Consider the following 27,615-nt stretch of genomic DNA (forward strand, 5'->3'; position numbering starts at 1 on the left):
ACACACACATATATATATGTATATATATATATATAATGTATATATTTATTTATTTTTTATTTATTTATTTTTCTACTTTTGACAAAGAGCCAGTAGGGAGTGAGTTCCTCTGTCCAGAGAAAGTGGTGCTAGTAATGGGAATGACAGGTGTTGAGGGAAAGGAGCAAGACCTTGTGAGTAAGCAAGTGAGTGGTAACATGGAGCCCTGAGCCCTACTTTCCTCCCCCAGGAAGAGAGGCGTCCTGCCTAAGGTCACCGGGCTGGCTCCTGTGCCACTAAGAACTGTCATTCAGGCCCACTAAGCCTGCCTTGCATCCTATCCTCTGTGCCTTCCTGGGTGTGCCAAGGGAACACAGAAAATGATGCCTGCCACTTCATTTGATAAGCACTGTATCTATGTTTTATTTGTAAGTGAAAACAGCTTCATGTGCTTTTTGTGGTTAAAAATGCTAGTTATATAAAATATTCATATTTAAACCGTAATCTACATGATATTTGCCTCAATGTATTTTCAGTGAGGGTGTGAGGAGGAAGTCAGAGCAGTGGTCTGCATGAAGCCAGAGTGCCCAGGAGTTGGTCATCGTCAAATTGAGTGAGGACTCAGATGCCCCTCGACTTTCCACAGGGTTGCCTGATGAGCCCGTGGTGGTTGAAATGTCATAAGTAACAAAAGCCGTGCGTACAGCAGCCCATGAGACATCATGGCTTAGCTTTGCCACCCTAACCATGCCCAGAACATTGACCTCAGCCTACAGTTGAGCATCACACTGTGTGTCCCCAGCCCGTGAGAAGATCAACATTCTAAATACAGTTTCTACTGAATGCTTAGGGCTTTAGCACTCTCACACATTCAAAAAGTGTATGTCAAATCATTGTAATATAAGGACCACCTGTATGCAGTTTCATTATAATAGTTTTAGTTTTTATATGTTTGACTTGTTTATTTTTTGACACTAGTAGGGACTGAATCATCTGATGGATGTTCCACACTAAAAATGCTGTGCAGAGACACAGCAAGGGTAGGTCTGGAGGCCACTTGCCAGAGGTTTTCTTACTTGAGCAGAGACCGCATGTGTATGCAGGTGAGCTGCGTGGGCTGTGTGGCAGTCCCTCAAAGCTGCCTGTTATAGCATTCAGCTGCGCTATGGCTTGGCTTGGCTTTCTCTCTCTCTCTCTCTCTCTCTCTCTCTCTCTCTCTCTCTCTTTCTCTCTTTCTCTCTCTCTCTGTCTCTCTCTCTCTCTTTCTCTCTCTCTCTCTGTCTCTCTGTCTCTCCCCCCCCCCCCGCTTTCTTTCTTTCCTTTTTTTTTTTGGTACTGGGGATTGAACTCGGGACCTTGCTCTTGCAAAGCAGGTGGCGGAACTGCTGTGTGTGCAATGGATTTGAAAGAAAACATGGCACCGTGAGTTGTCGTGGTAAACAGGGAAACCTCTGAGATCCATGAAAATTCAGAGATGAGCAAGAATAGAAAAAATAATGGGGGAGAGTAGGCTCAGAGAAAGGGGCACATGGGATAACAGAAAAGGGACCAAGAGGGAACCTAAGGAGAAAAATTAATTCTCACAGTATCTTGAGGAAGAGGACATTGTAATGATGAAAACCCAGTTTGTTAGTAGATGTTTTGATATTCAGTGAAATGAGCTATGATGAATATGCATATGAAGCCATAGGAGGGAGAGAAAAGAAGGATTCAGCTTTTTGGAGAATATACTAGTTGGCAATTTATGAAGACCAGATTTCACATGCTAAGAAATAGTAGGGAGGTGAAATTACTTTTAAAGATGAATTTTGAAGGTTACAATAGCTGCTGAGCAGGGCCATGTGTTGACAGGTTCTTATTTATCCAAAGCAAATGTCCTTGATTTCTCCATTATATATACCCCAATATCTCATTTGGTCTTGATTAGTGAAAGCATCCTCTCCCAGGACCCCATGTTTTTCTTTGTGATATTTGTCTGAGGTTACCAAGGAACAAGCAATTTCACAGTGCCCCATGGTTCTTTCTTCGTGTCGCTTTTAGGTTGTAGTGTACTGGCTGTCCTCACCCAGGCTACCAGGGCTTGAATGAAGATGTTCTTAGGCATGTGCCCCCTAAGTGGGATGTCCCTACTTCTAGCTGCAGACCTGGAATGTTCCCTTACAGATGGCAGGGTTTCTGTCTGTTGGAAAACCCAGATGATTTACTGTTGCAGAAATTCCGATTCTCCCTTCTTGCCCTTTGGTTGTATTATGTTTCAATGGAAGCACATCCTGAGGTCCCGGTGTGCATGATCCCTAGAGTTCAGAGTCATGGTGGCAGAGAACATGACAGTGGAGAGGATGCACCTTCTCAGGGTCAGTTCTAGCAGTGTGGATGGGGGACCTCACCCCAGATCCACCATTGTCATTCCCAGGGCCAAACCAACCCAGTCAGTCACTCCAAACCTCTCCCCAGGCTCTGCCCTGCAGTGAGGAAGCCCCATAGGAGACAACAGAATTGAATGCTGAGTACAAAAGCCCCAACACCCAACCTCCCAGACAAGAGTGGTTTCTTTGTTACAACTGCTGAACCTGTTTTGACACATCATTATCACCTAAAGTCCCTAGTTGCCATTAGAGTTCACTCTAGGAGTTGTGGATTTTGACAAATATACAGTATAGTGCCAAGGATGCCCCATGATGGTATCATACCGAATAGTCTCACTGCCCCAAAAGTCCTCTGCTTCCTGTGCCCATTCTCCCCTTTCTCCAGCCTCTATAATTGTTGGTGTTTTTTAGTGTCTCCATACAGTTACCTTTCCAGAGTGTTAATGTGGTTGGAGTCACACAGATTGACTGCTTTCACATTTGTTTTTTCTGTGGCCTGATAGCTTCTTTTTCTCTAGCACTGACTAGTATCCTTTGTAAATCTGTATCTCCTGTTCTTTTTACTACATGTCTCCCCCTGCCTTCCCAACTACGCTGGTAACTCTGTGCTTGTCCCCATTGTCCAATCTGGAATGAGTGAGTGAGACTTAACAGATAGATGAGCAGATTTTTGTTTGTTTGTATTTATTCTCCAGTTGTTAAACTGAATGATTTTTTATTTAAAGAAAAAGGTTTTTCCTGCAGCTAGCTGACCTAACTGGTAAAGAGTCACCCCAGCTCATACTCCCTCCCACACCTAACACATGCCCCTTCGTTGTCTTTTGCTCTCAGTGTGTGTATCCAGTGTACTTTTCTCTGAAATCATGAAAACAAATTATAACTTCTTCAACCAATGAACTGATGATAAATGCCTTGCTTCTGTGTTCCCACCCACCTTCCCTTAACCCATGTAAACCTGTTTGCTGCCAGCTCCAAGCTGGTCACTTTGTGGAGAAATCCCCGATCAGTCTGCTGGTGTAATAAAGCTGTTCACTTGCCTCCAACTTCCGGGGTTGTGCTCGATTTTTCTTGGCCTGATCTCACTATACCACTAAGAGCTGCCACACTGTGGACTGTAAGTCTGCCCTTACCAAACCTCAGGAAGCTTTTTTTGCTTGGGAGGTTAAAAAAAAGATGGCCTACATATGAAGTGATCGATTTCCTTAACTGACAAAAGGCCGAACTAGAAAAAAGCATATAGGCTGGGAATTTAGCTCAGTGGTTCTGCCGCCTGCCTCACAAGTGCAAGGACCTGAATTCAATCCCCAGTACCAAAAAAAAAAAAAAAAAAAAAAAGGATGAAGCGTATATAAAGACATCAGGTTGGTGGCAAAAGAATGAATAACTTGCCAATCCCCAGGAAAAGAAAGGAAGGCTTTACTTTAGATCTTGAAGCACCAGGGAGAAAGGTCTTAGATTTGGCAGCCCAAAGGCATCATTTTTCCATCCCAATTCCTTGATCAGTGTGCTGGCTCTTAGCACCCAGGCAACCAGGCTTTGCAAATGAGGATGTTCATAGGCATGTGTTATTGATCGTATAAGATATATATGTAAGTTCTTTCAGATATTTATCGAGCACTTAATATGTATTCAGAATTATGCTCTGGGCTGAGTATAGAAATATAGGAGAAGCCACTTCCCTTGCCCCCTGGGAGCTTACAGTCTAGTGGGAGAATGCAGATATTTAAATTATTTTTAATTTTGCAGAAATTAAGATATGGTGAAGTGTCTTTGGAGCAGGTGTACTTTGATGGACAGCCTGATGAATAGAGGCGTAGGGGGCTCATTTGGGGCCTGGCATCAAAGGGCCCTTGGAAGAAAACAGCTCAGGATTCTGGGCATGAGGCATGGTGCTAGGGCAGCTCAGGAGGGAGGGGACGAAGGGGATGCTGGACGTCATTGTGGCCTACAAACTTGGCCTTGATACCAGAGCAGTGAATGCTTTGCCCACATGATATCCTGGCCAGTTACTCAGGTGGAGGAGGGGAGCTGGCAGCCGGTGGGACTGGTGGGGCTGATGCCGTAGATGGGGATAGGTGGGCTATAGCATCTGTTCCAGCCAGAATGTAGGAATTGCTAAACAGGAGACCCAGACTGTGAGCACTTCGTGTATAAAGAAATTTGGGGAGGAGGAGGGTCTAATCTAATTGTTCCTGAGCAGATACGGCGGAATTAGACACTATTCTTGGAATTGGAAACTATTTTCTTTTTCTTCCCTCCTGGGGGGAGAGGGGGAGGGAGGGGCAGAAGGGTAGACACTATTCTTGGAATTGGAAACTATTTTCTTTTTCTTCCCTCCTGGGGGGAGGGAGGGAGGGAGGAGGGCAGAAGGGGTTACAGGAGAGTAAAGCAGGAGAGAGGGGGTGATTGTTCAAAATTATTCTAAAATGTATTGCCAGATTTTTGTCAGAGTGAATTTAGTATAGCAAAAATATTTTCATTCATATGAAGGTATTGCAACATCTCAAGGTTATTTTAAACCTTATTTTCAGAATAATAGGTGTAAATTTATAATGTATTTCTTTATATCTGTATTCCATATTCAGTTGCTTCTTTCAGCTTTTTTGGTGGAGTTGTCACCTTCTAAAATCTGAAGTTGTTTCTTATTTCTCTGAAAGGAAGCCCTCTGCATAGCTCTGATTAATTGAAATTGTTAGTCTTTCAGAAGTGAGTTAACTAAGCTTTTGTTGGGAACAATTAGCTGTGATAATGTACTGAATACGGTAATCTATAGACAGAGTTTCTTCTAACCCACAAATCATAAAGAAAAACATTCCTCCTTATTGTATTGTGGAAATTACAAAGAATGGGAGAAACTAAACTTCTTTGGAAAAAAAGAGAAAGGAAAAACACGAGTAAACATTTTAAAGTAAATTTCATATATAAAACTATAGAATCTGTATTTTGGCTACTTCATAAAATGAGTTAATGGTGCATTTTGGAACAGCTTATTTATTTGTTTGTATAGTCAAATATTTACAGAGCATCCTTGTACCTGGCACAGTTCCAGGACTGGAGAATGTACGAATGGTTCTTTACCAAGTAGTGTCCATGTTCTCACAGCATTTACATTGTGCTCGTATACGATACTAATTGATTTTTCATTATAAGTTCTTAAGGGCACTGAATTATAAGGAATTCACAGTACCACTTTGCTTTTTTTGGTGTGGTGTGAAAAAAGCAGTGTAATTATAGCGCTTGTCTTGCCTCCTAGTAAACACATATGCTACACTGCTTTGCCTTAACAATCCCTCGTGCCATTAACAGATTATTTACAGGGATTTTGCTTAGTCGTTTGTCAGTGGTGCAGAGTGAGCTTTCAATCATTTGCATAAAAGCTAATTATAGCATTACTTTCCAGTGCTGTAGAGGCCGCTTGTCCTAAGATGTTGTCCACAAAAATAAGGAAATCTGTGCATGAGTAAGTGATTGGAGTCCCTTACTCATAATTAACACGACCACGTTAAAGCTTCTGAAATGTTCAACGCAGAGAAACAAATCCCTTGAATTTTGTTAAAATTAGTGTTTCCCCACATACAGGTTGATAGTATTTTACTGCTTGTAACACCTCCTACCAGTTTGTTAGAATGCTATATTTAGAGGAATACAATGGGATTTCTGGAGGTTTTCTACTAGGTATGACCCATTTCTTTTTCCTTTGAAAAGGATGAAGTAACATCTTCTTTGCTCCCTGCCTCTTCCTTTTCTTTGCAACAAAGCCTTGCTGTGTAGCCCAGGTGTATCATGATGTCTCACCTACAAAGTCTTGGGTGTTGATGTCCCCTGTTTGATCCTCAGTGAGTTCCCTTTGGCCCTGGCCCAGCACCCAGCCTGTCGCTAGAAAGTCCTTGAGGGGAAGCCCTGGGCAGAGAATTGGGCATCTCCCCTGGGAGTCAGATGTCTTCTAACTGAACAGAGCTGGGCTGTACTCACTGAGCTGCATTTTCGGGGAAAGTGTCCTCAAGGTTTCAGCAAAAACAGACAGGCCGGGGATTTAGCTCAGTAGTTCCGACGCCTGCCTGGCAAGCACGAGGACCCGGGTTCGATCCCTGGTACCATAAAAAAAAGAAGAAGACATATGCTTGGCAAGTAGTAGAAGTTAGAGTACGTCGGGAAACTTTTGTCCTCAATTTCTCACCTCTTCTCTTTTGACTTCTTCTCCTCTCCATGTATGGCTATTGAAGAATGCTTTGGTTTATTTCCTTGCTTCTTTGATTTTATGATCTTGAGTGATTTGTAATAAACATGTCAAATATTAGTGGTAACTTGAAGTCAAAAGTACAGTCTGCTCATTGTTAACTAAGCCCAGTGGGTCTTCTCTACTGCATTCTGCTTTGTGTTTTACAGCATGTTCGTTAATTCGGAGCAGCACGAACATGGGCGTGGGGTCCATCTGTGCCATTATCTGACTCTTACGCTCATGCAGATGAGTGAAGCCTGGGCGCAGTGTTACACTGTTGGCTGCCTTTGGTGAAATCTTGTCACAGGCATATTTTTGACCACTTGGGATCTGTGGTACAAAGTGAAGTCTCAGGGACGTGTGTGTCACATGCTCTTCAGGTGCCCTTCAACTTTGACTCACATTCCCGTGGGAAGTATGTCAAATGAAACTTGGAGAACAAAAGTCCATAAAACCCTCACTATGAAAAAGCGTGTTTTGTGGTCTTGATCAGATTATTTAGTGTGTGTGTGGGGCTTCTTGGGTTGTAGGCATTGTGCTAAGAACTTTACCTAATCCCTTTCATTTCATCCCCACGATGTCGAAATAGCTAAGCATGACCATGTTTCCTCTTGTAAAGAGCAACCTTGGGGTTTGTTCTCTCTCCTCACCTCCCTCCCTCCCTCCCTCCCTTCCTTCCTTCCTTCCAGGGATTGAACCCCTTGGGTCTTTGAGCTTATGAGGCAGGTGCCTGAACCACTGAGCTAAATTCCTGGCTGTAGATGGTAGCTTTTGCTGACTTCTGGTTATATCCACCTGTGCTTCTTGAAGTCCTCCAGAAAAGATGAGATGGGGAGTTGCCATGTGATTTATCCTATGGTGATCCATAGAAGGCTCCAGTGAGCAAGGGTTCCTTAAATAACTTAAGTACCTTTAAAATAAGTTTCTACTTACTTGGAAGGATCTTAGCATTGTTCAAAATAAGAGTTTTAGGGATGAGGGTGGGGAGCTCAGTAGAGCAGTGCTTACCTAGCAAGGACAGAGCCCTGAGTTTGATCCCCAGCAGTGTGAACAAGCAAAAGATACGTTTGGCTGCATAGCACATGCTGTGTCTCAGTGTTTCCCCAGGACCTTTGTGTTCCTGCAGCCAACAGTGAGTTTCTGCTGAGCCCTTCCTATCACTGCTCCTACTGAGCCGTGCTTTCCACTGAGCTGGAGCTCAGCTGAGCTCAGTGACTGTTGATTGTTTCTGATTCCATTAGGTGCATAACCTCCTTCAAACTTTCTATTGGCATTGTTACAGCAGAGGAAACTGAGGCACAGAGAGGTCAAGACCAAATGACTAGCAAATGGTCAAACCATCAAATATGTCACTCCTCACTGTGCTACTTACTGCCTTCCCTAAATACAGTGTTTTGTGTCATTAATCCTCATGCATCTCAGTCCCAAATGTTTATCTGCTTGGTACCAAGGAGACACAGGCCAGCACCAGGCACTGTCTGAGTTGTGCCCTGCAGTCACAGGTACTTACTTAGTCTAAGTGTCACAATTGGCCATCTTTCAAATTGGATAGGGGTTTTGTCCTTTGTCTCCATGCTAGGAAATTTTCTAAGGGAGAGGGAGCCACCAGCAGAATAAGAGGGTTAGATTTGTGCTTTACATCCAACAACCTATAAAAAGATTTGTACATCTGAGGAATTATGGCTTTCTACCCAGGTTTATAATTATGGCATTATGAGGATACGTGTATTGAGTGGAACTCAGGAACCTTTACAAATAAGGCAGTGAAAAGAATAAATTTGTTTTCTACAGATAAAGAGAACATTATGGTCCAATTATGGGAGTATAGTTCTATATTTTATAATCTCTGTAGAGAAAAATCTTTTCATATGTAAATATAATCCAATAAAAATAAATCTGTGAAGTGGTTAAACATATTAAAGTGGAGAATATCCATAGGAATGGATCATCTGGACAATTATGTCTCCCTTTTTTTATTCTCATACAGTCTCTCCATCAATTCCCTTGTTGTTGGTCAGAAATGATTCTACTTCTCTCTCTCTCTTTTTTTTTTTTTTTTTGGTACCCAGGATCGAACTCAGGTCCTTCCCCGCTTGTGATGTAGGCAAGGTGACCACTGGGAAAAAATCCCCAGTCCTTCCACCTTCTCCTAAAATAGTTTTTTTGCTAACTTTTAGCATGCTTTAGGTGTAAGTCATAAACATTAATTGAATTGTGTGTGATTAATCTTCATTCATATGGCTTCGAGATTTATTATTCTAAGGGGCCAGGGATTTAGCTCAGTGGCTCTGCCGCCTGCCTCCCAAGCAAGTGTCAAGGTCCTGAGTTGAATCCCCAGTACCAAAAAAAAAAAAAAAAAAAGATTTATTATTCTATTTCGAATGAGAAAGGGTGATTGAAGAGATGGAAAATGAAGAGAATCCCTGCATGAAGTAGGATTCCTTTGATCCTAAGTAACACTCCTGTCAGCCTGGGGAAAAGGTTTATCATAAGGATGCAGGGGTAACTTAGGGTCTTCAGGGCAGGGATGAAGTGGCTCTTGGGAGTGAAGGGGAGCTGGAGGTGAGGAAAGCAACTCCCCAGTTATGAGCATCAGGTGACTTCAGTGTTAGTAAGACAAATAAGCAAAATGGACAGAATTAGAATTTATGCAGTTTATTAACTTTTGCGCATGATATTTAAAGTTACCTAGCTATACTGTATTCAGAAAAGTCGTTCGTGCTCATTATGTGGAGTATATATATATATATATACATATATATATATATATATATATAACCATCTAAAATTTTGATAACCAGTATTGACTATTACATGCTTCTTGCTTTCTCCCTGGACATCCAGACTTCATCCCCCTCCCATCATAGTACATATACTAATCTATTTTACTTATTTATTCACTCAGAAGTATATCATAGATGTCTTTTCTTATTAGTAAAAATAGATTTCTATCATTGCTTTCATGTTAAGTAGTTTACTTAACATTTCACTTATTGGTGGGCCCTTTATGGATGTTTGTCTTTTCATAATTATAATACCTTTTAAAACAATTGGTGATGCTAGGAATTGTGTGCTAAGCATGTGCTCTGTCATGGAGCTATATACCCCTAGCCCTTCTTTTTGTAATTATAGCTGTTACCTTTGTACTTGTTAACTGATTCTGGGAGCTGCAGTGTGTGCCCAAAATGACAAGTGGCAAATTATTTTGGCTGGAAAGAGTAGCAGAGCATGAGACAGTGGACACCAACGTGTTCTACTTTTCCAATCAAATATCAAAACGAATAGCAAAATGTGTTGAGTACCAAATTCAGTGAGTTTGAAAGCAGTCGAGTACCAAGGTATAATGGTAGAGACAATGCCTTGTATATCCATCTTTCTACTCCACGGTGGACCCTGTGAGCAGACTCTTAGAAGTGGGTGTCCATTTCTGCTGACCCAGTTGCCCAAGTGGCTAGAGTCCTCACTTTACATGAAAAGTGTCCACGGCATTAGGTGTTATCATCAGTCTTTGACATCTGATTTGTTTTGTTTTGTTTGAGACAAGGTCATGCCATGTAGCATGGGCTGGTCTTGAGCTCACTATGTAGCCCAGGCTCGTCTTGAACTCTTGGTGATCCTCCTGCTACAGACTCCCAAGTGCTGGGATTACAGAAATGCACCACTATGCCTGGTACCAATCTTTAATGTCTTTATTAATCTGATTAATGAAGAGAGTAAGATCTCAGTTTTCTGAAGTAACATCTTTTTGTTAGTCATTATCATTTCATATGTTCATTCTATTAGATTTCTTAGGACTCTTATTAATTGGCTTTGTCAATTTTGAAGGGAGTATTTAATTTCCTTATTTTAATGACATTTTTACAAAATAAAGATAGCAACCTTTTATGCCTCATGTTTAAATATTTTTCTACTTTATTTTTTCCAAAAATTTGTGTTTTTTGAAACTGTCTTTTTTTTGCCATTTAATTCAGATTATAAAATTTATGTAGTCAGCCAAATATTTTAATCTTTAATAGTTTCAAATTTTGGTGTCGTGCTTAAATACGTCTTTCTTATCTCCATGTTATAAAACCATTCAGGTAAATATACTAGTACTCTTATTTAATTTTAAAGAGGGAGAAATGTTGGTTTTCTGTGGCCCTAAATTGGTAACCAGTATCACTTATTAACTAGTCATTCACACTTACCCAGAGTTGGTGACATCCTGGAGTGTGTTTCCTGTGAGCATTCTTGGTGTCACTACAAATCTTCTCACCCCGTCTCCTGTTTGTTAACCATGGTGGCTCTTCTGTCAGTTTCTGCAGTTGCGTGTGGTACTTCTCTCCTTCCAGGTGTATTCGCATGGAGCAAGGTGCTAGATGATGAAAATTCCCAGTGCCTTAGAACTGGGAAGGATATAACAACTGCTAAAACAAGAAGGGACCCTTTCACATACATGTTGAAGGAATAAATAGGGGGGAGTAAACAACATAAAAATGGTGATGTAAATAATTTAAAGCAGGTATGGGGAGCTGAGATTGTTTTAGGAGCATAGGAAGTGCAGAAAAGGGGCCGTATATATTTGGCTTTGTTTATGTTCAAAGCTATGAAAGCCCGCCTACCACAGGGAAGGGGAGGAAGAAAGGTGTTCTGCTTCTTTGCCAACAGTAAAATAATTTTGGTCTTAGAAATAAGTGCCTTGGGACCTCAATTCCCTGTGGATATAGCAAATTCCCAGCCCATGTATTGCTGCGGAAATTCATCATTTCCTGAGTTACTTCCTTTGGTGCTTAGTGTGGGGGAAACGACCAAATGTATAGATTGAGGGGTTGTTGTTGTTGTTGTTGTTGCTGTTGTTTGGTTCTGATGATTTTTGTTATTGTTTTAGGTATTGCTGCTGGAGGCGCCTCACGTGCTTCAGGGTCTCTTCAAGGAAATCAGCTCCACATAAACGGAAAACTTAGGTGAGTCTTAAAAGACAAAACAGAATCTAGTGACATCATTTCATGAAAGAAGAAATATTTTGATACTGAAAGAGTAGGAATGCCACCAATTAGTCTTTATCATTGTAAAAGCTCTCCTCTCGTCCCACCTCTTCCTTGTTTTTTTTTGCATACCTCGCACAGTTAGCCATGGAGTCACCAGCCCTGGTCTGAGGACTGGCATTTGGGAAATGCTCGGATGTGTGACTGCTAAAGAGGCTTCTGCCTATAAAACCGTGCTGCTCCTCCCAAACAGGAAAAAAAATGCACCCTATTTTCATACTGCTTATTTTCAGAAAATACTGTGACAGCTAACATGGTCAAGCTCAAGGGGAGGGATTGTTCTGTTGGAAACCTCAAGTAAAAATGGTTCATTTCTCTGAACATGAAATGAGCTGTGGATTACCCTGCAGTCCATGTAGAAATGAAACTTGACAGTGTTTGCAGCAGGCTGGTGAATGTGCATAGGATTCTTCCTCCTCACCCTGTGGGGCAGCCCCTGGAAAGTGATTTTTGACAGGACGGTGGGGGTACAGTTGAGAGCCAAGGAAGGCTGGCCAAATGCCAGACTCCACAGAGACCGGTGCCAGCTTCACAGGTGAGGAGCTCAAGGCTGGGCATTGGTCAAGGGCACAGTCAGAAGCCCCTTTGACAGGATCTCATGGGGCCCCTTGGGTGGACGGACAGTGCCTGCAGAGGCAGCTCTGTGGTCCTGCCTGGCTAAAGGGTCGATCTGAGAGTGGATAGGAAGCTTCAGATCCATGCTTTTCCTGGGATCGCAGATCTGAAAGAAGCCTGTTAGGTGGCATCTGGTGCTGTGCTCTTTAGAGAATGGAAAACTGGTTCCTCTTTGTTTGTCCTTGGGGCAGGGGCTGAGGATGTGCCTCTAAGGTGGGTGGGAGGTTGGGGAAATAAGGGACTGAATGACTGACAGTAAACAATGTGAGGGAGGAAGAGCAAGTCCCCCTTGCCAGGATGCCACACCGTCGTGGCTGCTTGTGGAGCACACAGAGGTTCCTCGTAGTTTGTGTTGACTGCGGGGCATGGTGGTTCAGTCCTTTGGATGTCCTCCCTCAGTGACTTCTAGTTTAATGGTAACATTCCTATTTTCTGGCAAACTTAAAATGAGATCTCACCGACATACCTGGCTGCTTTCTATTCTGTTCCCTAGTCTTGGTTTGCAGCCTGATTGGTGTGTTTCACTGGCTGCCTCTGCCCTGAGAATGTTTATTCACTGCCCCTTTTAGGAAAAAGCTGTATCAATTCACAGAAGCAGCAGAAACACTTATCTTCAATATATAGGAGAAGGAGATTGCCTGGAATCTTGACATTTCTGAAAGTATATAAAATCATGAGAAATGCTGGCATAGGGCTTTTATTTTGACATAAACCAAAGGAAAGAGAATTGCTTTAAGGGATCTGGACCAGCCCGAGACTGCATAAAATTTAATGAATGAACAATGCAACCAATCAATCATATTCTGGAGCCTTTCAGAAGGCCAGGGCATTCTGGGTGAGATCTTGTAAGAATGAGCAGTTAACAGTGTGAGACAGCCATGATTCACAGAAATAAATGTGATGTTTTAAAGGGATATATACATGTGAGTGGTGTGTGAGTGTGTGTTTGTGTGTGTGTGTGTGTAGAGGAAAGACATTGATAGATGGCTTGGGGAATGATAAATGATTTGTTTAGCATTTTATTTAATGGCCTGTGATATATTGTAGATTTGAGAATAAATGTAATATTCTGATTTTATCTCTGTGTTCCCTGTAGGCTTAGAAGAAAAATATTTTAAAACCTATTTGAAATGAAAAACATTGGTTTTGGCTCCCCAGGAGTTTTTTGTTCTCACTGTTGTTTAGGGAAGGGTACTAAATCTGGAAAATTTAAAGCAAGATCTATGTAGATGTTTATCATTCTGTACCAGTCATTTCAGGGCTCTGATATCAGTAAATATAAGTTGTTCCTATGCTTCCTTTTCTTCATTAAGAATATAATCTATTACATACTTTTGTCGTTTGGCCATCCTATCTGTCACTTTGTAGGATTATTCTTCCTGAAGATGGTAGGCATCATCAGACCCTTCTGTTTGCAGGCTCCTGAATGACTGAGAGCCCCAGTTAGCTCTGTCTTGTTGGCCAGGAGTCTTAGGCCTGTGCTGGGGTCTTTGCTCTGCTCTCCATTCTTAATATTTCTGGACAGCAATAGCAGTTTTCAGACTTTTTCATAATTGAACTTATTAATCTATGGTGTAATAGGATGTACTATTTCTTGAGGTTTGGGGCTGTGTTCTTCAATTAACTTATTTTGAATTTTTAAAAATCCTACTAGAGAACTTAAGATTTAATCTTTGATTGACTCTTATGGATTCAGTGACTCTAGAATACTTAATGCCTACATTTAAATATTCTCCTTTCGAACTTGATCCTTGAAAACAAAATCACTATTCTCTAGTTGTGACATCCCATTTCCAGAAGGTCCAAATTGATCATCAAAGCCATCCTGTATTGTTTGTAACAAATCAGAATTGCACAGCTTTGCAAATTCATGAGATAACTGGTATGTTATAGAGTTTAAACTTTAAAATTAAGATAAAAACCCACTGTGTGCCAGGGGCAAAGGTGTCAGTACACTACTGTGTAAACTGGTAAAGGTCAATAAGAATCCTAGAGATGTCATCTCAACCATTGATATAGCAAGAATAGATGTAATTCCCAAACCTGCTAGATATCTGAAGCATGAGTTCCTGTTCTCTAAAACTCAAGAAAGAATTCTAGGAACAATGGAAGTTAAGAGTAGAAAAAAATTATTGAGAGAAAGATAGCTTCTGTGTAAGACAGAAGAGGAATGGGAAAATGGGTTACCTACTATCCCAACTTCTCAAAGATATTTTATGGGACAAAGCCAAGAGGTGAGGTAGGTTCAAGGTGGTACAAAACTATAGTCAATTAGTAAGTTTACAGGTATAGCTGCTAAGGTAATATTGATCTAAGGAGAAATCACAAGGTGAGCAAAACTATGAACAACCATTAAGATTATGGCAAGTATAGTTGCTTAGGTAATGTTGATTAAATGGAGATCCAGTGGGGATGCAAAAGCAAGCATCCAAGGATTTTTGGTAAGGGTTGGGTCAAAGATCTTTCCTGGAAGGGGTGGGTAAGATCTTGGTCCCCCACCCAGGTGATTGATACCTGTTTAGAATATCAATCACTGCTAATCATCGTTAGGGGAGGCTCAGGGGTGTGATGCATTTTACAGTGCTGGCCTTCATTGAATGTGTCCTGATTGTCCTCCATGTTGGCTGCATTGTCTTCTTTTGTTTTTTCCTCATGGGGCCGAGCCTTGTTTAACTGCCTACCAAATATCTAATTAACTTACCTATCTACATACCATGACCATATGGAAAATCTGTTATTCAAAAATGTTTAAGTCCAGGTACTGCCTGCATATGTCTAAACATGGGAAATATCTGAATGAAACCACAAAAGACTCTAAAATCAAAGTATGAATAAGGTAAAAGAACCAAGTTAGAGACATCATGCTTCCGAATATGTTGCAAAGCTGTGGCAACCAAAACAGACTGTTGCTGTGTTGAAAACAGGGTGACCAGTGGGACAGAACAGAGAACCTAGAAATCCACACATTTACATTCAGTTGGCTTTTGACAAGGTTTCAGTCTTGTCAGTGAATGGTCTTGGGTCAAGTGGATATGAATACACAGAAAAATGAAATTATACCCTTACCTCACACCATATGCAAAGGTCAGTCAGAAATGGCTTAGGTTCTGAGGATGTAGCTCATTGTTGGACACTTACCTAGCATTTGTGAGATCCTGGGTTCGACCTCTGGTACTGCAGAAAGTCTTACAGACTTAAAGTATGAACCCAAAATCAAAGATAAGAAAAGCAAAGACTAGACAAATGAGATTACATCATACTAAAATAATTCTCTGAAGCAAAAGAATGATGAAAACATTGAAGAAAAAATACACAGAGAAAATATTTGCAAACCATACCTTTGGTGCAAGATTAATATGCAAAATATATAAGGAACTCAGACAACTCAACAGTAACAAAATAAACTGGTTAAAATATGGGGAAAGGATCTAAATAGATATTTCTCTAAAGAGGACATACAAATGGCCAAAGGGTATTTGAAAAAAGTACCCCAAATCAGTAATCATCAGAGAAATGAAAATTAAAACTACAATGAGATATTACTTCACACCTATTAGAATAGCTGTTACCAAAAAGATAAAAGTTAACAAGTATTGGAGAAGATGTGGAGAAAAGGGAGTCCTCATCTATGGGAATGTAAATTAATGTAGACACTAAGAAAAATGGTGTAGAGCTTCTCCAAAAGTTAAAAGAGAAGTATGATCCAGCAATTCCACTAGTGGGTATGTATCCCAAGTAAGTGAAATGCCAAAAATATTAGCCCTCCTGTGTTTACTGAAGCATTATTCATTATCCAAGATGAAATCAACATTAAGTGTCCATCAGTGGATAAAGAAAATGTTCTGTTTATACACAGTGCAATACTATTGGCTTTAAGAACATCTGTCTTTTACAACAAATCTAGAGAACATTATGTTAAATGAAGTAAGCCAGGCACAGAAAGTCAAGTACTGTATGTTCTCACTTATATGTGGGAAACTAAAAATGTTGAACTCACAGAAGTAAAGAACAGAGTGGTGGTTACCAGGGGATAAAAGATGTTGGTCAAAGAACACATAATTTCAGTTAGGAGGAATAAATTCTAGAGATCTATTGGACAATGTGGTGACATTATTAACATCCTTAGTAGTGTATTATATTCTTGAAAATTGATGAGAGAATAGATTTTATGTATGTGAGGTAATGCGTATGTTAATGTTCAGTTTGTTAATTTCACTTTGCATACATATTTCAAAATTTTTTCACACAATAAATGTATACCATTTCATTTGTCAATTAAAAATCAGTAGCAGAATATTTTAACAATTTTAAATCAAAGTATTATATACAAATGACTAAAAATAGAAAACATTGCAGAATATTTTATGATGAAAAACAGTTGTGCCTTGCCTTATTACCTTCCTTCAGTTAATCCTGCTTTTGAGAAGCAACTACTTCTTTTCTGTAGTTCTTTTTAACTACTGGTGATTTCCACATATATAACTATTATGCTTGTAGCGCTGTTTCTCATTTTATCAGTTTTAAAGGCTGTTTCTTTGTATCTTGTGATCCCTGACCAGCTCACTCTCACTATCTCTGTCTCTCTTCTTCCCTAGGGCTGGTTCACACTTCAGGCCTTCCTCGGAAGATACCCACAGCCTCTGATTCTTACTTTGTGTCCTAAATACTATTTCTTATGTGCACCAACCTGTCTCCATTTAACTCCTCGATTTCAGGCCACTGTGCTTTTAATTTTATATTCTAAGGGCTGATAATACCTGTTTGCATTCTGTTGTTTAGTTTCAGTGGGTTTGTATGACTTTTCTATAGATTCTGAATATGTGAAACCAATAAGTAGGGCTGGCATTTAGCTCAGTGGCACTGTGCCTATAAGGCCTTGAATTTGATCCCTAGTACTAAAGCGGAAAAAAAAGAAACCAATAAGTAGTATTCATTCTAATTAACTAGCTGCTGTTCTCATTGGAGCCTAGTTGGATCCCTGTCCCTTCCCCTCTTAGCCTGATATCCTTATGTTTTTGCCTCTGGGTCGAGTTTATCTGTATGGATTCTTTTTATGTAGCTGTCTCAAAAACAACCTTAAGCTTCTCTAATCTCATCTTGTCTCCTAGGAATCCATATTTTTTTAAGGCCTCCCCCCCTACCCCTCCTGGAACCCCAGGCAGTTTAATATTCAGACGTGCTGTGCATCTTCAAACAGCTGCTAGTGGCCAACCAAAAAGGGTCATTGTTGTAATTGGCAAAACAGGCCAAGCCCTGGTGTGTGAAGGTGTCTTTCTAATTCATCACCATTTAAAGAGGACCTGATGAATTTGCTGCCTGGGCTCTTAAAGTCTAGCGTCTCTTCGAAACCTCACACTGGCCCCGTAGAACAGCTGTGATCATTGTGATTTCACATTCAAAAATGTTGGCCTCTAGAGTGATTTCTGAGAATCCCAATGGAATGACATCTTGAATACTGGGCCAGTTTGGGGTATGGTGGCCAACTGCAGTGTCACAGGCTGGGGAAGACTTCTTGTCTCTGGTGTGTCTTACACATTTTTCTCAAAAGTTCCCAGAAGATAGCTGCTGCTCTAGGAAAGAATCTCCCCTGCCTGATTCATAGCCTTCTCCTTGATATGGGGACCAGGAGCTCATTGTACATGATTCTTCTGTATGTAGACTGGGAAACCTCCAACTGTTCCTGTTCTCTTAGTGAATCAGAAGTGGGAAGTAGGGCCTCTTAGCAGCACTGCTGGTATGTGGGCAAAAAGTGCCTTATCAGTGGTTGTTATTGTGCTGAGTGTTTTCTTACAGCCTGAAGTACTTGTGTGTGAGTGAAGTACCTTTGATTCTTTTAATATGTGATGTACTTTTGTCATTGTTTCGGAAGAAAGGTTGGGAAAAAAAATTACCTTCAGTTTTAACACTTCCATTTTGTCCCTAATGCAGTACTAGCAGTCATTTTGCACAATTATATTTGGTAAGTTCCCTACCGTGGTAGTAACAGGTGTGGCAGGTAGCTGGGAGAGACAAGTCCCTCCTGCAATGCTGGTGTGGCTCCCTTCTCCTCACTGTGACCTGTCTGCCCTCCTCACCATGCGGATTCCACACAAAGCCTGGGAGTGGAGCCTGGAGCCTCTGGACAGGCTTGTCACCCAGGAGTTGTTCTTGTTTGAACAGCACGCTGAGAAGTGCTTGGCTATGGACAGTCTCTCCTTGTTACTTCTCTGTTAGGTCAAAGTGGTGGTGTTAAGATGTGCAACCTTTGTGCAAATGGTGCTGATATTCCAAACACCTCGATCTGTTATGTTTCTGGTCTGAGAGAGGATTGAAGAAGAAGAAAATCATTAGAGCCAGGCCATATTTCCTTATGGAGCAGATACTTGACCATAGCATAGTCCAGTCCTAAGGGTTAGGTGGAGGTCATGGGTAGCCAAGGGTGACATTACACATTTCTTGGTCAGCAATCCAAGATTCCCCTACTGTCAACTTACAGCAGTGTAGTTCGAACTTGGTATTTTTTCGTTTTATTTCTGTTGATTAATTTTTTTATGATAGAATACAGTGCTGCTGAGTCAATAGAGTTGTGAGCTTCGTGAGACAATTTTGGCTTTGCTATACAAAGATCTCTCGTATTTACAGATGTAAAAATTAGTGAAACTTGGGTAAAAGTGATTAAAGGCAGTTAATATTAAGTGACAGAAGCCAAGCACAGAAAGAAAAATACTACACACTCTGACTTACCTGTAAAATCTAAAAAGTTGAAGGCATGGGAGTAGAGTAGAATGGTGGCTACCAGGGTCTGGAAAGATGTTAAATTTATATGTTTAAATGTGTTTGTGAAACAGAAAAGTATCTGCTTCTCCTCTTTTTTTCTATAGAGGCTGGAGGGGCCAGTGTTTCAGTGGGTGACTGTTGCCCCTTCCCCTTACTTCCCTTCTTCCCCAGGCTCCCCTGAGGAGGGACTGGGATGGCCTGCCTCAGTGTGTGCCCCTTCTCCCCATATCACACCTAAGGTTACTTCCGGCTGCTCCTGGCTGCCTTGACACGGGGGTTCCAATGGTGTTGCCATGGTCTCCACCCCAGCCCCATCCCGTATGCTGAAGAAGCAGTGGGGACATCACCTCTAATGTGGCAGACATCAGGGATGGACGTGGGCCTGTTACTAACATCCCTGCCCTCCCCAAACTCCAGTAAGGGGTGAAAAGAAATAGCCCTTCTAAAACTCCTTGTTTTAGCCTCCTGTCTCACATAGCTGTCGTTGAAGAGCTGGTGCTTCCCAGTACTGCTCCAAGTATCTTGGAAACCTCACACCTGTTCTAGGTGGCGTCCGGCTTGACCAGTGGGCTTGAATTTGAAACAACCAGTAGAACTGAATTTGGACTAATCGGTAGGCTCTCCTTTGGACCAACCACAGGCTTGAATTTGGGCCAGTCATGGCCCTTCAGCTGCTACATAGGCCGCATACCCCTTGCACTTCTTCTCTTGGTCCAGGAGGGCTCTTTCGTGTGCATCAGCCCCCAACCCTAGCTGCAGCAGAGGTCCCATTGAAATACAGCCTTATTCCTATTAATCTGCTCATGATTTATTTCTGTGGTAATGTGGGCTCAGAAAGTCCTGTAAATCTATTTGGATTCTTATTCGGTATAGTATGAACAAGACCATTGGCTTTAAAAAGAGCAGTAAACACTTGGGGCTATTACCTTTGGAGAGCTCCAGAGTCTAGCAGCCAACAGAGACCAGCAGATGGGCTGCGGAGGCCAGCAACTGGCAATATTAACTGGTGTTGACCAGGGCCATTGGGGCCCAGCTGTAACACTGTGAACTGAGAGCCATTGTTAATCAAAGACCAGGGCTGCTAACAGAGCTACCGTTTTCCAGTGCATGATTTCTATCTGAATGGAACAGAGGAACGGTGAACTGATTGACAGCATTTGGACAATTTAAGTTGGAGACGGACCTTCCCCCACCCCAACACTCTTCATGCAGAAAAGGAGATAAATGAAGTTTAAAGTCTTTTTTTTAAATTACTGAATCCGGAATATTCCCCTAACACTTATGTTTTCATCAGTTTATTTGCCTCTGAAGGATGAAGAATGATTCAGTGTCTCCTGCTGGACTTCTGGCTCTGGCACCTAGCTGGTCCAGGATGCTTGGTGCCTTTGCTGTCCCTTTGGAGAGATTGCTGCAAGCTCAGGGAAGCAGCTGTGTAAAATGAGAGCAAGGCCCTTGTTCTGTCTGTGGGCTGCTCTTCCCAGAAGAACTAGATGCGACACCCTAAAGAGGAAGGAAAGAAATCTGCAGGGCAGCAGAAAAACACATGAGCGTCATTCTCTCAGCACAGGGCTCTGTGGCAAGTAGCAAAATGAGTGGATGGTTCAGAGGATGAAGTGGATATTGCTAGTGGGGTAGTGTAAGTTTCCAGAGAAAGTCGAATTTCTGGGCTCTGGGGTGTGAGTTTTTACTGCTTTCATCCAAAAAGACTGCTGAGCACTGTGGGTTAAACAAGGTCGAACTTCATTTGTCTCCCCTACAAGGTGAAGCCTTGAGTTGGGCAGTTGAGGATGTGGGCCAGCCCGGGAGGGGTGCGGTTGGGTGGAGGCTTCCTCGGGGGAGGAAGATTACAGGGGAGCACTCAGACTTTCCTTAGAGGTAAACTTCCAGATTCAGCACCGGAGGCCGAAATCCCTTGTAGTCACAATTGCTCTTGAGCATCCGGTAGGAGGTGCAGGTAGAGGATTTGTTTATGTATACTTTGATTTTAATGGAAACTCAGATGTATCAGAGTTACACGGCGAACCACGCGCAACCTCCCAGCCTCAATGATGACTATTCTGAGGCCATTTTACTTCATCTAAACCTTTCCTTCTCGTCGCTCGGTGTTTTGAAGCACGTCTTTGTTATGGTATTAGTTCCTTTTTGAGGCAAGGTCTCCCTAAGTTGCCCAGGCTGGCCTTAATTGACGTGCCTCCTTCATGAACCTCCTCTGTAGTTGGGATTACAGGCAGTGTCATAGTGCCCAGCTCTCTTAGGAGTTCTAGTCACTATTTCAGCATATAAGTCTGAAATTTAGGATTTGAAGTACTGTGGGATTGTGGGTAAAGATATTTTTTTCATTTTCTTTCAAATGTGAAAATTGCCAATAAGGTTGAAATGTTCTATATTGTGTGTGTGTGTGTGTGTGTGTGTGTGTGTGTGTGTAAGTTCTTTGAATTGGGGTCCAGATAAGGTTTATACTCTTTGCAGAGTCTAATCCTATTTCAGTCTGTAAGATTTCTCTTCACCTCACCCCCCCCCACACCTTTCAGTTGATTTGTTGTTTTTTGTTTGTTTATTTGTTATCCTTTGGAACCAGCTGTCTCAGAGACCGCCCTTCTTTCCTGAGTAGGAACATAGGGCAGTGACTGGAGACGCACTTGGTCATCGTAATTGGGAGATGTGACTGCCGTCTCCTGCTAAATACCCTGCAGTGCACAGCGCTGCACATAACCGAGGATTACTTCACCAGAAATGTCAGCAGTGCTGGGGCTGAGAGGAGTGTGTAACCGAGTTTTACACAGCTCTCCCCATCCTTTTTTATTGTTTATTTTTTAAGAGATATATATAGCCTTGCTAAGTTGTTCCAAGTTGTGGTCAAATTTGTGATCTTCCTGCCTCATCCTCCTGAGAAGCTGGCATGACAGACGTGCACCACCACAGTCCTGATTTTGATTGCTTGTCATTATCCTGTTTAACTTGTTCTTCTCTTTTGGTTTTTTTGGTACCGGGGATTGAACTTGGGCCCTTGCGCTTGTGAGGGAAGTGGCCGAACCACTGAGCCAAATCCCTATCCCTTAACAGGTTCTTCTGTTCTTTAAATTTACAAGGCTTAGTTTGTAAAATCTCAAAGCTTGGTCACATTCAAAACCATCAGTCTGTGTGTTTGTTTAGGCAAGAGTACATCATGGGCACTCTATGTTTTCGTTAAGAAATGTGTAGTGACTATATTTTTTTGTTTATGTAGTAGACTATAAAAAAGACTATCAGTTTACTCTGTGGTTCATGTAGGAAAATCAGGAAAAAATGCTTGACACTTTCTTTTCATTTTCAAACAATGAATTGATTACTTAGTAGCACACTCCAAAGATGATCACTGAGATTTTATTTATTTTAGTGTAAATATAATTGATGTGTTGTAGTTTCAGATTTTTACTGAACTGTATATAACATCTCCCACTGTAATCCCTGCTTCTTGGGAGGCTGAGGCAGGAAGATTACAAATTCAAGTCCAGCCTGAACAACTTTGTGATACCCTGTTTCAAAATCGTAGATAGGTAGATAGATTGATTTAATCTTTTAGATGTATACCTCTAATCTTTTAAACATGTCACCTTTTGACATGATTCTTGCATTTTTAGAATATTTTATATATTTTTTGGTGGACAGACTATGACACACTTGTTTAACCTGTTTCTTACCTCAGTCTTTGATCTGCCAGTTCTGCTGTGGTTTTGATTATCTAGAAGGCACAGTATAGGCACTAGGCATGTTTATTGCAGTAGATTCATCACTGTGTTTGCATCTTTTCGATAGAGGGAACTTGGAGGTCAGGGGAGAAACAAATGAATGGCTCATACTAATAAGGCCAAGTGGAATTCCAGTGTACAGGGCTTGTACTTAGCTTCATGAGTTTTGTTTCTATACTCTTGCATCTATGCCCCAAATCCTAGTTGTAAGTGATACTGTGATTTTTTTTTTTAATCTTCTTTGTCTCCCGCTACATATACAACACAGTCTTCCTTTGAAAGATATTTGGAAAACTTCTCTCTGTGGTTTGCAGTCAGCTTGATATGTAATTAGCTTCACTGGTTTAATTCTATTTTCTGTTTTTAGATGTTCCTTTTTCCTCATTTACGTTTAAATAATTATGTACAATATCATCAAGGTTCCAAAGTCTCATCTGTAATATAAAGCTTACTTAGAGATCTCTTCTCTAGTTGGGCTGCTGTACTAAGAATGCTATCAAGTAAGTGGCTTATAAATAACAGAAGTTTGTTTCTCACAGTTCTGAGAGCTGGAAATTGCAGGCTTAGATAGACTCAGTGCTTTGTGAGATCCACTTCTGGACATAGGCGGTGCCTTGCAGCTGTACCCTCACATGGCAGGAGGGGCGCGGGTACTAGCTGCATTCATGAGGGCCCCAGCCTGTGACCCGATCTCCTGTGAATTTTTGAGTGATACCAATATTCAGCCTGTTGCAAAAGGAGATTTACTTTTAACCAAGTCTTCTCTCCATCCTGTTTCTTCCTACTCCCTAAGTAGCACTTGAGGAAAATCCGTGGTCTTTCCTCGTTGTGTTTATACTTAAGCAAATGAGTGCATGGTCCCATATTTGCATCTCCTTCCCTTCTTAGGTGAACAGTAGCTTTGTTTTTTTCACTCACTCTGCCCTGGTTCTTATTCCAGGGCAGTGTACAGAGCTTGAACTCCTTCCTTCTTGCGGCTGCCCTGTCCTCTTTACGTGAATTTCTTCTAGCTTTTTCACCTTGTTCTCCCACAGATGGACATTTGGGTGGTTTCCATCCTGTAGTGTTCTGAATACTTCTGAGCTTTGGTTCTCTTAAAATTATTCTTTTTTTAGCCTCATGGAAATGAAATGTACATATTCTTTCTATAAAGAGAAAGAAGTGTGACCACAGACCATGGGGACTATACACAGCTTTGGAGCAGGAAAGAGAGAGAGCAATGTTTGGAAGAAACAGGAGAACATTTTGATGAAATAGACACTATGTCTTGGAGTAGAAGTAAATAGGCTTAAAGAAGTCTGGAAAGATTCCAGTTTTCAGTGACCAGCATCGACAGGCTGAGGCCAATGGGTTTTGCACTGCAGGCTGGGATTTATAATCTTTTCTGATAAAGGACTAAATTGTAAACATTTTAGGCTACTGTATGTGTGGCATATGTTTTATTCTGCTTCTGGAGCACAGAAAGCAGCCATAGACCATTAATGAATAGGTGTGGCTGTGTTCCAGTTAAACTTGATTTGTTGGCACTAAATTCTGAATCTCAGATAATTTTCATGTGTTATGCATGATTCCTGTTATTTTTTTTTTCCTTAGCCATTAAGAATATAAATACTGGGGTCTAGGGGTGCGGCTCAGTGTTAGAGCATATAAATTTCTCAGCACACATGAGACCCTGGGTTTGATTCCCTACACAAAGTAAAAACCATTTTTAAATTCATAGCTTCTGGGCCACAGTGTGCTGACCTCTATGGTAGGTATTTGGGAGCCCTACACAATTCTTAAGTATAAAAGTGACCTGCTCAGAAGGGTTGTAGATATCTGTCACAGAGGATTCTATGGGGGCAGAGTGTGCATTCTGGAGATCGGCAGTGGTTACAGTGGAGTTATGGCTGCAAGCACGCATAGAAATGTATTATAGATTTTTTCTTTATTATTGGAGATTGGAAAACTGTCGGGATGCATGTAGCTCATTGTTACTTTTTACAGAATTTATGCTCATTTATTTTTTTTTAGACCCCATCCCCTCCTCCCTCCACCTCTTTTGATTCCCTTTCCTTTTGCAAAAGACCTGTTTTCCCCAGTTCCTCTTTTATTTTTCACTTTATTTATATTTTGGGTTCATCATAGGAGAGAAGCTATGTGATATTTAAGCTTGTGTGTCTGATTGATTTCATTTTACATTTTATTCTCAACGTGCAAACAATTTTATACAAATAACTCAAATTATCCTTTTTTATTATAGAGTAATACTCCCTTGTACTGTATATAAATGCCACATTTTCTTTATCCATTCTTCTGTTGATGGATATAAGGCTGCTTCCAAGATTTCTCTGTTTTGAGTTGTACTGCTATAAGCATGGTTATCCGCATGTCGCTGTAATATTATATGTTTATTTCTGAAAGCTGTGTTCAGTAACTTCCCACAGATTGTATGCAGAGAAAGCTTAAACCCACTGTCCCACACTGCATGGACTTAGCTTGGAATTATCTTAGCTTTGCTTGCTTTTTCCTTCTCCTGCCTTTTCCCCCTAGCCAGAAACGCAATACTGAGGCTGTTCAAAGGTGAGCTTTTCTATCAGTGGTATTATATGTCTTATTTCTTACTACATTTGCGGTCTAACTGTTGAGAAAATAACATTTTGTTTGTAGGAGGATAATCAAAGCTGATATAAATGAAAAGTACATTTTCATATAATGGAAATTATTAGAGCAACTTTTAAAATGTCACTGCAGATTAATGTAGACAAAAAGAAGCTGAATATATTAGAAACTAGGTCAAGTTCTCTCATGTTTATGAATGAGATGAATTCCAGTATAAGTTTAGGTCTATAAAATCTGGCGATACTATAGTTTATATGAATTATCCTTGGCTAAATAGTATTATATCAAAATATAATTAAAGAAATTGAGTTTGTTTCTTTGTCCTTTGTGGCTGAGTATTTTATACCTAATATTTTACAAATTTAATAATCTAGTAACAACATAGAGCTTCTCGTTAGTGATCACATTTCCTGTATTGGACACAACAGAGTCAGCTCTAGGGAATTAAAGCTGGAGGAGATTTAACCCAGGAGGTGAGTGTTCCTGGCATCCTTGAGAAGTTTGGAGGAATAGGTTGGAGGTTAAACTGCCTGGATACTCCCTCCTCCCTGAACCCTTTCTTCATCCCAGAATCAGGCAGGGTGTTTGACTGTTGAGTTAGGAACCTGGTACTGCATCTGCTCACTCAGACCCCAAGCTTCTTTTGCAAAAAGATCTTCCTGGGACTCAGGTCCAAATCAGAGTTCCCTCGGAGATCCTCCCCAAATCAGTGGAGCGTAAGTCATGCTGGACACCAGGGCAGCACAGAAGCTGGGTGGCCAGTGGTCAGCCCTGAAGCTTCTGCCTGCTTGCTACACGTGAGCCAGCCCACTGTGTTTGCCCAGCTTCCAGGTCCACAAAACACCTTTGCAGAAATGTGCTCTGCTGCTGAGGTGCTGGGAGGACAGGGAAGCAGAATTTCCCTCCCTTAGCATCCCTGCTAATGAGGCTAACTGGTGTGACCGATGTCCCTGGTTAACTAGTCTTAATTTAATTTCACAGTGCTACTGACAACTGAAAGAATTTAGGAAAGCATCACATGCTCTTTCAAAAATATCCCTTTCAGGTTGAAATTGTTGTGATGACATAGAAAAGGAACCCCTGAGGTTTCACAGTAGAAGTGTTCCATGACAGAGGAATATAGGGCAGAATTTCCTTTTCCTTAGATAAGGTAGCAGGTAGCAGTACTGTCCCCAGCATCCCTTCCTCATGCATCTATTGTGATTCAGCATCAGTGTCCTGACTACTGGATTCCTCCATGGGGGATTAAGTGGCCTTTTGTCCTGTGGATGGAATCAGCAAGTCACAAGTGAGTGAACAGAAACAATACTAAAAAGGGTGCTGCAAACAGAAGGTCATTGATCTTGAAATAGGATAGGCCTGGGTACAAGTCCTCTCCCTGCCCCTTCGCTGGTTTGTACGTTCTGCCCTTTCTGTGTGCCTGGCTCTGTAGAGTAGAGTTAGTGGTGCCCTCCCTGCTGAGGGATGGCACGTAGTGCACACAGGCCCGTGTGGGCTCTGAGGTACACATCTGCTTTGACAGTGTCACCGCCATTCCATGGGTACCTGGACGAGTCCTTTCTCCTCTCCCAATGTCTTTTCCATGTGGCGAGTCTACTTGTGTCCCTTCACAGCAGCAATTTCCTTGCCCCTGATGCGGCGTCTCTCGGAGGCTACTTTCTTCCTCTGCTTGTGGGGCTTCAGCCTGCCCTTCGTTTGCCCTTGGAGTCCCATTAGACTTTCTCTTTCCTTCAGGGAAAACATCTCTTTTAATGCTTAATAGGCATCAGAGCAGTCACGAGGTCACAGAAGTCACAGTAGCTTTTTATTTGTCACCCAGACATCAAGACCCGGGCCTCAGGCCTGACAGGATCTCCGCAGCCCACCCACAGCAGCCCACCTCCTTAATGAGGTTACTGATTCCATTCCGTGGTGCTTTTAAGCTCACATGGCCTCAGTTCTGTTGCCTTTGCAATTTTCTTTCTTGACTCTATCTCTCCTTTGACTTCGCAGCAGTACCCAAGATGAAGGGGCTGACAGTCATTGGGAGCATGTTCACCTCTGGTCTTAGGAAAGCGTCACATGCTTCCAAATGGCTGTGTCTCAGTGGAGCTTCACAGAAAATACACAGAATGATAAATAAAAGATTCAGAATGATCCTTTGGTGTTGTGGGGTGTCAAGTGAGGTTTTATAGATAGTCTCCCTCTTTTGTCCTATAACTTGTCCTTCATTCCTTAGTGTTTATTTGACCCCTTTGTAGAGCAGCTGGCAGACCCGTGTGTGTGTACATATGTGTGTCTGTGTTGGTGTGTGCGGTGTCCTTAACCTCTACCTCCCTCTTCCTGTT

The 27,615-nt window shown here is 41.5% G+C and overlaps 1 protein-coding gene across 7 annotated transcripts in view; it reads left to right on the top strand.

Annotated features, from left to right (window-relative positions):
* Tln2 (talin 2) overlaps positions 1 to 27,615 on the top strand; it is a 392,497-nt gene that overhangs the window by 157,902 nt on the left and 206,980 nt on the right. For all 7 annotated transcript variants that reach the window (XM_033756129.1, XM_033756128.1, XM_010641220.3 and 4 more), the window contains one exon: positions 11,432 to 11,507. The gene's annotated coding sequence lies outside the window, so the exon portion shown is untranslated. The remainder of the gene's footprint in view (positions 1 to 11,431; positions 11,508 to 27,615) is intronic.

The sequence above is a fragment of the Fukomys damarensis genome, unplaced genomic scaffold, assembly GCF_012274545.1.
Source record: "Fukomys damarensis isolate Sample0158 unplaced genomic scaffold, DMR_v1.0_HiC HiC_scaffold_25, whole genome shotgun sequence".
Lineage (NCBI taxonomy): Eukaryota > Metazoa > Chordata > Mammalia > Rodentia > Bathyergidae > Fukomys > Fukomys damarensis.